A 12,206-nucleotide genomic window follows, 5' to 3' on the forward strand; every position below is an offset into this window, starting at 1 on the left:
AGCGGTCGGCGAAGAATGTATAAAGTATTTGCTAAAATGTAGAAAAAGAAGAGTGGACAAAAGTTGTTAATCGCTATAAAGGTGTTTGTGTTTGTGCGTGCGCGGTTATCGTAGAGGATGTAACCTTCTCATTCATCGCCGGTGCACTACCACCCGGTAGGTCGATAGGTTTGTCTATTGAAAAATACAATACATTTTACACCCTGCACATATATGCTGATCGATGTTAGAGAGTTAGAAACGTAGAGTGGAAGTGAGAAGCGTCAAAAGAAGTCTTAATTTTCTTCGCATGCGCACACATCTTCTTCTTATTTGGCGTTACAACCGCTGGGCGACTAAGCCTGCACCGGAGACAATGTTAATCTCTGATACTCTCTCTGTAACATTTCATTTTTACGGGCCGGATTGTGAGCCCCGCTCCAAACCGCCTGTTACGCCGGTATCGGGAATCGAAACCATGGCCGGTTGAGTAAGAACCGATCCCGGGATTCGAATCCAGGCCAGCTGCGTTGACAGCGACGAGCGTTACAAAATGTAAATAGTTTTTTTTAAAATGATGATCACGCATGGCAGTGGAAAGATGAAGAACGAGAACTAACAAACAAGAGAGATCATTTTACAGTGCACACAGAACAAGGGAGAACCATAACACAGGACGGCAGCGCAACATTACTAGCACTAGGGGCATTATTTTTCGTCGTACTCTACCGATGGTAACTGTTTACACTAACATTATCGGGATCCGTCAGAGAGACAAAGCATAAGTGAAAACAATTCAGTGACGGATAGGCAGACACACGATGATGCCGCAAGCACATTCAATGCAAGAAATTCTGCACCACACACCACCCAACACACGCCGGATTCCGATGTATTATTTTACGTGGCCATAGATAGCAGCAGAGTGGACAGCGATCATGATCCTTCATGAAATTCGATTGATTTCGGCATATGCGCTGCGTATTATGTTTCATTTCATTCAATTTGCGTAAGTGAGTAAGTGGGGATTTTGCTGTAAATTACGAGCGCGAAAGCCGCGTTTACCCGGGAAAAAGAGAAGTAAAAGAATTAAATTCTACTCTACTTTTTATAGGTGCATTATGCTTTGAGTTATACAGGTCTATTCATACGTGTAGCGAAATCACAAGAGAGAACACAAAACAACACGTTGGTTTAAGGTCCTAAACGTACGCAAACTATATAACCATAACCAGGATCCAGCATTTTAATGGGTAGAGTGTAACAGTGCCGTCAACCACAGAAAGCAGCACCACCGAAATCGATGTACTCTGGCGGGGTTGTTTTTTTCATCATGGGGGTTAATTTGTTGTTTGTTACAAGCGACATATAATTGGGGCGCGAGACAGAGGCGCACAGAGCCAGCACACGTCGGCAGTACAATTTTCCTAAACAGCTTTACTCCATCCTTATGAGTCCCAGGCGTGGCGCGACGTAATGTGCTAAGAAGTTTGATGAGGATTCTTACTTTTATCTGAATTAGTTTCGATTAGTACTGGCGCGCGCAATCGTCCACAGGAGTGGTTCTGCTTTTGGTTCTTGTTAGCGAGAAATAATGTTGTAATTACATGTGTGACGGTGGGTACATCGCTGCGGTGTGGTGGTAATATAATTAACAAATGATTTAAGATAACTACCAACAAAGGATACGGGGAGGTGCATGCAGGGGACTGCACAAGGTGTGTGTGGGTGTGCAGTAGGATGTAAGGTGAAGTAGTTGACGTAATTCAATGACGAAGATGTAGGAAGCGGCTTCTAAAGCCATTTTTAGTGTAATAAGGATCGTTAGATGGGGGAGTAATAGTTTATACAAGCGAGACGATGCAAAAACTAACCAACCACACCAGGAAAAAACAAACGGCACCTACACCGAATACTAAAGAAGGCGCACCTAAACGGCAAGAAGGAGCCAAGGAGATCGTTGTACATTGTAAGACACCACACACGATAAGAAGAAATCATTTTTGTAATGGCACGACGAACACACACATACTTTATGGTACAGAAAAGATCGTCCTCGTTAGTGGCACGGCAGATCGGCACACTAGAAAACAACGGATCGTGCAGCAGCAAGCAGGAACACGTGCAAAAAAGTAGAGACCCCGAGGATCAAGAAGCAAAATCAATCCCTAGGCGCGGTGTGTTGTGCAACGACGAAATAAAGAGGATAAATAAATGAAATATTTTAATTATATCAAAAGAGAAGCAAATCAAACGGACGCGGAAAAGGCTCTAGCTCTCTCTCTGTGTTGTAGCTGCTTCTGACGATGAAAGAAATGGCCCCAGGAAATTGGAAGTGCGTTTGCATCGTACCGTCATTTTTGCGATCGACGTGCCATCTAGCGGTCGGTGCGGCAACCAACGCACTGGTGAGAAAGCGAGACGCACCGAGCGAAAGTACAGCGCGCGTGAGCGAGATACCAACAACAACAAGCAATCATATGATCATTTGGAACGCGCGGAACCGCGGAACGCGGGGATCCTTTGGGGCGCGGGTCATCATTGGTCACGTCGACGGCAAATTGGCGAGCCTTGCGCGTTTATTAAACAAATGGCGACCGATAAATCATATCATATCGGAGGGGTTTGCGGAAAAACTTCTTCCCGACATATTTGTTTACGTTTTGCGTGCCCATTGGAAATTGGATACGGCGCGCGGTTCCATCGTCACCCATACACCGTCAATTCAGCAAAGTGTATGAGTGAGTTGGACGAAAAAACGGCCCAGAAACGAGAGCGCAGAACGAACGCCCGCTGCTTGCTCCTGCCTTGCTCTCCGGAGCACCACCAGCAGGCGTGAATAGCAAACACGCAATTTGTTTTCGATTTCGATCGCACCGGACCACGGAACGACGACGACAGAATCGAACGTACCCGAAAAAGCGCCCCCTAAAAAAAAGCTGTTCCTCGGCTCTCGGTGTGCCGAGCGTGTATCGCACGTTGTTGGTTGGCGTGTGCGTGCCGCAGGAGTGCACCGAAAATTGAATAAACCCCCTAGCCGCAGCAGCAAAACAAACCTCGAGACTCTCGGAGGCCCAGTTTCTGGGCTTGGGCGGACTGCGAATTCGTTCCGTCGTTCAAACTTCAAACAAAAGCAGTGCGAAGTGCGGTGTGTGCGTCCGGAGGTTCGTCCAGCACGGCACAGTGTTAGTCGTCCCCGTCGAGCCCGGGTTGCTATCGTCGAAGGATCCCTCTCGCGTCGGAATATTAGTCGGTTCCGTGGAAGAGAAAACGGTCGAAAATCAAGTGAAACGCAATAAGTCGCAGCCGCGGAAAGTACAGTCCGGTTTGTGGGCGTGAGGAAAATCGGAAAACCGGAAAATCGGTGGGTCCCGTGGTCGTGTTGCGTCGTGCCAATCCGAAGCAACCCGGCTAGACCCGGGGAGCCAGGCCGTACGGCGCCGAAAAGTGAAAAGCCCGTGCCGGAGATGCGTGTGGAGCCTTCATCCTGTGCTATTGCGTATCCAGAAAGGCTGTTCCGTACGTAGGAAACGGATCGGCTCGGGTGTGCCTGCAGACCCGTGTGTGTTACTCTGTTTCGATGAAACGCCATGCGGATGATCCGGAGCTGAAGCAAAAAGGATTGGCAATCTCCAAACACGTGATTTTACAGGAAGAAGCAAAATGAAGCCCATTTCCCAGTAGGCCATGCGGTTGGTGCCGAAAAGTGAGGTTAGCTCGATCTCTACCTGCGGCCCGGTGCAAAAGTGAGCACGATCGATCGTCGCCAGTGATCACCGACCACCACCGGTTCAATCAAAAGGCCGCCTGTGGCCGTGTGCGTTCGGCCCCCCCCCATTGTCTTTTCGATTGTGTTTAGAGTGTGAGTTTCGATTCCGTTTTTTGTTGTTCGCATCGTGTGCCGGTTCGAAGTCCGAGTGGACATTGTTGCGTAACGGAATAAGCAGAAGTGTGTAGCTGTGTATGTGGTGAGATCGCGTTGTTTATGTTTTGTTCGTTACGCGGCCCCCCACTAATCGACGGCCGGGATCCGTGTTCCTCGCGAACGGTTTCTATAATTTACCTTGTCGTCTGTGTCGATGGGTGAATGTGTAATTCAGTGAGTGTGCAACATAGTGACCGATCGTTAGCCACCGATCGATTGGGATGATCGAAAGAGAGAGAAAGAGAGAGGGAGAGATAATGTCTGCGATTGCGCCAACCAGTGTTTGAAGGGCAAGGTCACGGTAGGAAAACCTTTCAAGTGTGTGCGCGACAAGTTACGGGGCTTCACTTACTCAACCAAGCTTATTCCGTGTTTGGTTTTTAATTCCTTCTGACCGGAAACTGTTTCGGGGTAAGTAATGTGACACCTAAAAACGTTACAAGCAACTGTTACAATTTATCGTACAAAAGACGCATTATTTGTTCAAGTTTGAACACAAGTTTTCAACGGTAAAGATATTCAAAAAACAAACTTCAAAATGGGACTACTACATGAAGCTTCCAATTTAATACAAAAATAATGATATTCTCCCTCTTTGTGCGTGCAGGGAAAACAGGGTTCATTCTGAATGTTCAAAGTGGGTGGATGGCGTTTTCCTCATCATTTCATAGCTTCATTTTCACCGAGGCACGCTTTCATTCATCTGTTGAGACTGGTTCCCGGCGATGCTGACGTAGCTTCCTAGCAAATATCTACCCGTTGGAAACTAAACACAGGGAAAAAAAGGGGAACAAAAGGAAGCCAGCCACTGGAAAATCGTGTTTAGAAGACGACTCCCGGCGGAAGCGAACAAAAGAGTCAAACAAAAGGAAAAATTCGTTCCCATGCTCTTGCATAGGCAGAGACGCAGCAGGACACAATCGATTCCTGGGACACATCCCCTTAGTGTTCCTGCTCCTGCATAGCTCCTGACGCTCCCGCTATTTAGCTGAAGCCTATCCCGGGAGTTCCGTTCCTGCCACCTAAAAACAGGGAAGCGTTCGCTGGTTGAATTATGGAAAATCAATAGCGGGTGTTTGTGCGTGCATGTGTGCTTCTTCGCCGTGTAACAGTTAGTCCGGTGCGCTCCGGGAGAGCGCCTGGCGCGGGCTGGTCCCCGGGACTCATTGGATTACGTTCGGTCACGTTCGCTACTGTCCCCCCCCCGTCCCGCCATGACCCCGTGCATGACCGTGTGTCCTTGTGGCCGGATGTGCCGTCGCCGATCCTTGGCAGTGGCCGGTCGATTGGGCTCTGGTGATTGGGTTTTCAAGTTCAGGGAGAGAAAGGTTTCCGTGACGCGCGCGTGCGGCGACAATCGCCATCGCCTTTGGTCGGGCGGTGGCCACAAACGGGGCGGTGGCCCCCACCCCCTCGGGTGGGTGGGCTAAATATCGCTTGGCGATGAAATATTAATGACATAATCATGCTGCTGCGGTTTTGGTTGCGCTTTGCTGCTTTCGTCACTCGGCGGCTGTCGCTGACGTTGATGGGCGCTGGTGGAAAGTTGCCCACTCCCGGGACACGGATTGTCTAAGTATGTTATTAGTGAGGCGTAAAAGGGAAAAGAAGTTTTCCCGAAGCCTGTCCTGTCGCCTCCGTAAAAGGGGTACAGAAATAACTGCGTCATGCGAGTACTTGAACGACATTTTGTAGTGCTCGAGCAGGAAGGGAGTTACTCATTCACGTTCTGGGCAGACTCTCGTACCCGTGGCTATGTTTGTAAACAGTTGAAAAGTGCCGAAATAGCGTACCCTAGCGTTGTTTTGGTTCGATGAAAATTTGATGGAAAATCCTCTCGTAGCAGCTCTCGATTTCTCTCTCCCATTCTCTGCCTAGAGCCGCCTAGAGCGCTGTCGATGGGAATTCGGATTCGGAATGGCAAATATTCACATTCGGGCTTGGTTCAGTCGGAGTGCGGCGTAAAACGCCTCTTATCCTTCTGTACATTTGTGTCCCTTCGGCTCGGAGAGTTTTCTTTAAGGTCGCATTCGGTGCGTAAACGACGACGCAATTTACGTGCTACGAAAGGGCAGCATTCTCTCTTTCTCACTATTTTTCATTGTTGAATGGTGGCAAACCTTTTTCTGTAGGGGATGAGTGCTTCTACTGATAAGTACATTGTTGGATGAATGCTGTAGCAACTCTCCCTCTCTCTCTCTAACAGACACGCAGAAGGGTAGGGCTTGCTTATCATCTCTGCGTCAGGGCTTCGTAGGGTGGCCCCGTTGGATTTGGGTCCTCGAAAGACCTCGCAGTTCTCGGAATGCTCTAGTCCTCTCCCTATCGATCAAACACCCGCGAAACCCCCTTTAATCCTTTTCTGTTCCTTCGAGAGAAGGTAAATCCGACGGAACACGGAAAAACTGGGACGCCAACACCCAGCGCAGCCCCCGAGAGCGTGATGGAAATCCCCACCGGAAGAGGCCATAGCCATAGAAAAGGGGTCACGTACGGAAAAGTCCAAACTGTCAAAGTTTGTCGAAAAAAGAAACAAAAAAAACGGGCTCTTCTCTTATCAGCGCTTATTTCTGTTCGGCCATATCGAGGAGATTCGCAACGAGTGCATTTTCGTCCACATTCGCACCAACACACACCAACGCACACAAACATGGCGCCGTCTCGGGTCGTCGTTCCTCTGGCCCCGAAAAACAAAAACACGGCCCCGTTTTTCCCGATTTTCCATTCGTCCTTTTTTTTTTTGCTATCTTGCCCTCTTCTTCACAGTAAGCAGCGGAGCAAAAGTATGTGAATGTCAACCGCATACATTGACCGGACCTGGTTTTCATCGCCTAATGCGACAGAGCGAGAGAGGGAGAGAGAGAGGGAGAGCGAGATAGATTGGAAGTGAGAGAGATTCGGCGCAGTGAGTTTGTTATTATTATTGTTGCCGTCTCGTTTCGATCGATTTTTGCGCTACGGCCCTCAGCCAGCGCACCCTGGTGGACGGTGATGCTGGCTACTAGGATTCGGAACAAATGGTTGCGCGGAAACACTGCGCTTTTAGGGAGTGTGATGAAACACTCACCACCGCACAGGCAGATTTCTCGTCTGATGCAAAAGGGTTCGTTTTTTATTGGCCCCTGCACCTGGTTTGGTGTGCGCCTGATCAGTGATGCCCTCGCCCGTTGGCATGTGTGTATTGGTGAATCCTCACGACCCGATTGCTTGGCCTGACAGCTGTTTTCTGTTTTTGATTTTCCCTCATCAGAGCGAGAGAGAGAGAGCCACCCATTTTCACCAATGCCTACTGTTGTGCACGTTGTGTTTATGTTTTCGTTTTCGTCGTGAAAATTACGAGCACTTCCGCGAGTGGGCCTCGTGTGTGCCATTTTGGGCCGAAATCACGACGAAATGACTCGACAGGAATTTAACAACAATATGGCTTTGATTTAAGATTAACAACAACATATGTTTTAAGGAAATATTTTCTCATTGTTTCACATGCGTAACCGAATACATCCATTCGGTTGAATGCATGCACATCGTGAATTGCATCGCTTGTTGATTGCTGCCACAGGGTCAGCCTGCCAGATGCATCTCTGCGCTTCGCGATTTCCGAGTTACGTAATTCATCGAACAAATCGAATGCGCTGTCGGGGAAATCGTCGACGGCAGCCTCACTGCGCACTGCACTTTGCATCTGATTGTGCCGCGGGTGTCACGATCAAGCCAGCGGGATGACGATGCAGCAACCCGACCAGGGGGGGATGGGGTGGGAAAATTGTGCATTCAAGATACGCGATTGTCGACTCGGTGCATCGCTGCATCACCCGCACTCCAATTGATGCAGTGATAATAAAATCTCGATTCGATGCGGCGTTCCAATGAATTACGACGACGACTACAACGGGGAAACGTTGTCAATCGAGAATGGCCGTTTATCGCCGCTGCCTGGACATTCAGAGGTGTCGGAATGGTGGCCGGCCAGTGATTGGCACGTGCTCAGTTATCTGAAGCATAACGATACAAAAAAAAAACGAGACTATTTACTACGGCGTGGCGTGCGAGACAAATCGAACTATTGCCCATCGGACCCGCACGTATGCAATTGAAATGCACAGCAATGGAAGGTGGTGACTGCATTCTGCAGTGCAATCAAATCAACGATGCGGAACTCGTCGGCCGGTGGTTCTCCGTGTGCTTTCGGCGACTGCACGCTGCGACCCACCATCTGCTTTAACTCTCAATCCGTGTACGTTTCGGGATTCGAATTGGCGCTCGTTGGGAGGAAAATTACGTCAAGAACGTGGCATTTTGATTGGAACTGGAGCCGTTCTATTTTGGGTGAATATTTCAACCACACTGCGTCACGGTTCCCCGGCCTCCCCACAAGCCGGTGTATCGAACGGGGAGCAAAACTCTAACGGTCGCGCAACAATTTTCCTCGCGACAGTGACCAATCACCAACACTGGTGATCGTCGGGCGGAGGTCGATGGAAATTCATCATCGTGGGCCCGTGTGGAATCGATCCGGTTTGTGGCACTTCCTGTGGGCTCACTTTGTTGGGGGTTTGACTAAATATATCGTTAATTCCTTGCAATTTGTCAAAATTGGATTCAAACATTTCCGGTTTCGTTACAACACTCACTGGCAAGAACAGAAACCTGTGGGAGCGCTATTTATGGCCATCTGAAACAAACGTGTTCCTCGGTCGGCCTTCTCACCTTCTTTTGGCCAGTTTGTTTGACGGAGATGACCATTTGGGGAGCGCCGGCAACGGGACCCTTCTGGCCGGATTCCACCGTTTAGGGTTGAGTTCTCTGCTTCAAACGGACATTAGTTTCCCGTTCTGACTGTTGTGAAAGGCAGCGCATTGATGTTTCTGATGGCCCGTGACACGAACAGGGGAGGAAAGTCGTAGAATGAAGGGCCAGTTGCCATCACGCAAAGTCTGAAACCGGCTACGAGTGTTATTGATGGTGAAAGATAAAGATTGAAGCGTTGTTGATTTGTTTAAAAGGCGCACCAATTGTTGTACGTTATGAACAAAATTTTTCATAATTAAGAAACTCTCTTTACGGCTCAGAATGTTTGCTTTTAGAGGAAGGACTTTCGTTTCCACAGCTAATCGATCTTTCGCTCTCGGTGGAAACCATTCCGACGTCACTTCGAAGGATCTGGAAAAGGCAACATTCCCACAATGGAACGTTCTCCACGCCAACCGAAAAACGTATCCCGTCGGCCGTCAGAGGGTGTTTTGGGTCAAAGATTTATGACGGTGCTTTATAAGCCGATGGTTCAGCAGGAAAAGTTGAAGGAAAGGCCCGGTGCTTTGTTTGATGGTGTTGTGCTCTGGCGTCTCCATTTTTTCGTGCCGCCCCCAAAATGGGATCGGTGGCAAAGATTGTGCTTTTTGGAGAGTTTATAAATTGTTCTTTTCCTCTGGCAACGGTAACAAGTGGAAAAATATGAGGCTCAGGCTCGGAAAAGCAGCATGAAAGAGCTCTGCACTAATCGGTCTCGCGGCATGCTCGCGTGGGGCAACCGGATGATCGAACCGGGCCGGTTCTAGAACCGCTGCCGAGTCGCTGCTTTTCTAGCGTCGACGGTGGAAAATGCCATCAAAGTTAAATATTTATTTGACACAACTGACTCCAAACACTGGTGGCGTGAGAGGTGGCCGATAGATTATGGAGCCGCATGTAGCGCACGGCGTTAAGGGTGGTGCTGTTTAATGTACGCTTTATGTTCCCTGACAATTCTCACCATTCTGAACACCCGATCGACATAAATTAACCGGCCGCTGTTTGCTTACCTTTTTGAAGTTGACTTTCGTGGCTGGCTTCGGTAGCTTTACACGCTGTCCCTCACCGTCCGGTGGTTAGGTGACCGTAGGAAGGTTACTGTCGGAGACTGTAAATCATTACGCTCGATTTACTGGGGACTGTCACGCATCGTCGTCCGAAGGGTGGGCTCAGTTGACCAGTGGCCGGCCAACGTTGTTGGGTTGTGTCGTCCCCGAAAAGGTCAACTATTAGGGGGATTGTTGATTGAATTTTACTCGAGCTTTAATTTTAAGTGTCGCCGGATTACCTTCCTAGAATCGATAAAGGAGGAAGTTAAATAATTTTCTATCAAAGCACCGCAAGTACCACATTAACAAGCTGCGTGCGAGCCATACTAAACTCCATTGGCTCTCTGTCAAGTTGTGGCCGGCTTTCTCTTCGGCAGGAAGAATAAATAAACGATCGGCATCAGCAGTCTGGCATTTGTCGAACGCTTGCTACATTTTGCGACGGATCTCGAAGATTTTGCCTCGCGGCTTCCTCGATCGCGAATCCCGATCGCGACGGATGGATGCCGCAGTAATCTAGAAAGTGCGAATAAATAACGTTCCGCCAAACGATGACACCAACGTATGTTGATACGCTTCCACCATCCAGGAAACGGTGGCTCGGATTTCTCGGACAGTTTACTGAATGAGAGCGCTCTGAGCATTGCTTCCGCGGTGGCCGTGTGTCTGGTTTCGATCATACATCGTTCGCGCGGTTGAAGAATTTAATTTATTTATTTATAAAGATGCCACTTGATCAGCGGCGAATGATAGCACTAAGACGAGCATATTAAAATGTGTACCACACAGAGCAAACCAACAGGAGGAGCTGGTGCTCCAATAACTTTATTGCGGACTGCGCACGCCGCATTGTTTCGAAATGCATTCGCTCTAATACTCCACATCCGGCCCCGTTTGGGGTTCCGGGGCGGCCACCTTCAGCCTGCCCGCTTGATGGTCTCGAGTGTGAAGCGCGCGAATCGCGATTCCGGTGTTCCGGCATATTCGTTTCGCGCTCGCGCGAGGGCGAATAAAATTGATGCTCCGAGCATGATATGCCCGACGGAGGAGGACCGACAGACGGTCAACGACCGGCTGGTGTTTGGTGTTCTCTCAAGAACAGGGGCAGAGGGGTATTTGCGCTTCCGCAATGATGGAGTGCATCGTCGTCGGGATCGAACCGAGCATATCGGTGCGCACAGCGTATTGATGTGTGAACATAACCGTAACCCGTAAATCGATTCCGAGAACGCTGTGTTCACTTCGGCCGACCGGAGAGATGGGTGTCATTGACTTATGTGCGAAAAATACTGTACCCCCCCCCTGCCGAGTCCGTATCCTGAAATAGCTCACCCATTACCGCCAGGGTGGCCATCGGTCAATGGAAGTTGCTGAGACCACTCCTGGAAGGACCAACAGTCCGTCGTCGGCGGGACATCAGCTAGCAGCAACCCCCGGGTCGAGACAAAGCACTCCGTCGGTGCGGACCCACCTTTAATCGAATCCTGTTGGGATAGGTCGTCAACGACCCAGACAAAAAATGGCGGACGGTAGCAGATGATGACCGGGAGCAACCCCATCGCCGGGCCAACATGGTACCGCCGACCGTCGTGGGGAGGGTGACAAGCTAGCAAAAACCCAACCCCAGACGGTAATAAATAACGGGGGAAATTGCATAAAAAACTGGCCACGGCACACCCACTGACCCAGCATGATGCATCCGCCTCGCGCAAGCATAAAGAGACAGGGAGGAAGGACCTAGCAAGGAACTAGGATTCATCGACTGAATCTCGATTGTCTTTCGTGCCCGAAAAAAGTTGGAAAACTAACTCTCTTCCTTGTGTTGGACGATCCGGCCATCCGGCCATCGCTCTATTAGTCCCGTGCCCTACAGAACCGGTCGCCGCCCTTTGCGTCGCTGGAACGGTGTCGTCTGCTGCTGCGGTTGGCGTGGAAAATCCCTTTGTTCCAGCAACCCGCCAGGAGGGCACCGCATCGAAGCAGGAAGTTTTCTTCTCAGCACCGAGAAGGTGGTGTCCCGTCTGGGCCGGGTGTTCTCGTCGACCGGTGCGAAACGAACCCTTCCACGGTTTGGCCTCGGGGGTGCCCACGATGTCTGGCTCGGTTTCTTTTCCGCTTAACCTTAACCTGCTGCACCGTTCGAAGGGTAGTGTCCTGGAGTCTGCTGACTCTCCCGGGGGCCGCGAAGTGCAAAGTAAAGATTTGGTTTGTGTAACGGGCTGGTTGGTTATTCCACCGTCGTCGTAGCTCATTCCGTAGCTCCGGCTCAAGGTGTGTCTCGGGCGCCGTCGGCGAACAACAAGTTTTCGATGCACCGCTGCAACGGATCGTTTCGATGCTCTCGTTGCTTCTCACAGTTTTCTGGCTGCGTGAAAGGGCCATTTCCGTTTCCGAGTAGCATAAATTGTGCACCCTCCCGCCGGCTGCCGTCCGCTAATCGCTCACTGTCTGGCGCGGAACCGGCG

General features: G+C 49.9%; 1 protein-coding gene across 1 annotated transcript in view; it reads left to right on the forward strand.

Moving 5' to 3' along the window:
• The first annotated feature begins 4,221 nt into the window (after positions 1-4,221).
• Positions 4,222-12,206, forward strand: part of LOC131205483 (protein yippee-like) — a 74,754-nt gene continuing 66,769 nt past the window's right edge. Inside the window, exon 1 of the mRNA XM_058197594.1 lies at positions 4,222-4,315. The gene's annotated coding sequence lies outside the window, so the exon portion shown is untranslated. The remainder of the gene's footprint in view (positions 4,316-12,206) is intronic.

Source organism: Anopheles bellator, chromosome 1, assembly GCF_943735745.2.
Source record: "Anopheles bellator chromosome 1, idAnoBellAS_SP24_06.2, whole genome shotgun sequence".
NCBI classification, from domain to species: Eukaryota; Metazoa; Arthropoda; class Insecta; order Diptera; family Culicidae; genus Anopheles; species Anopheles bellator.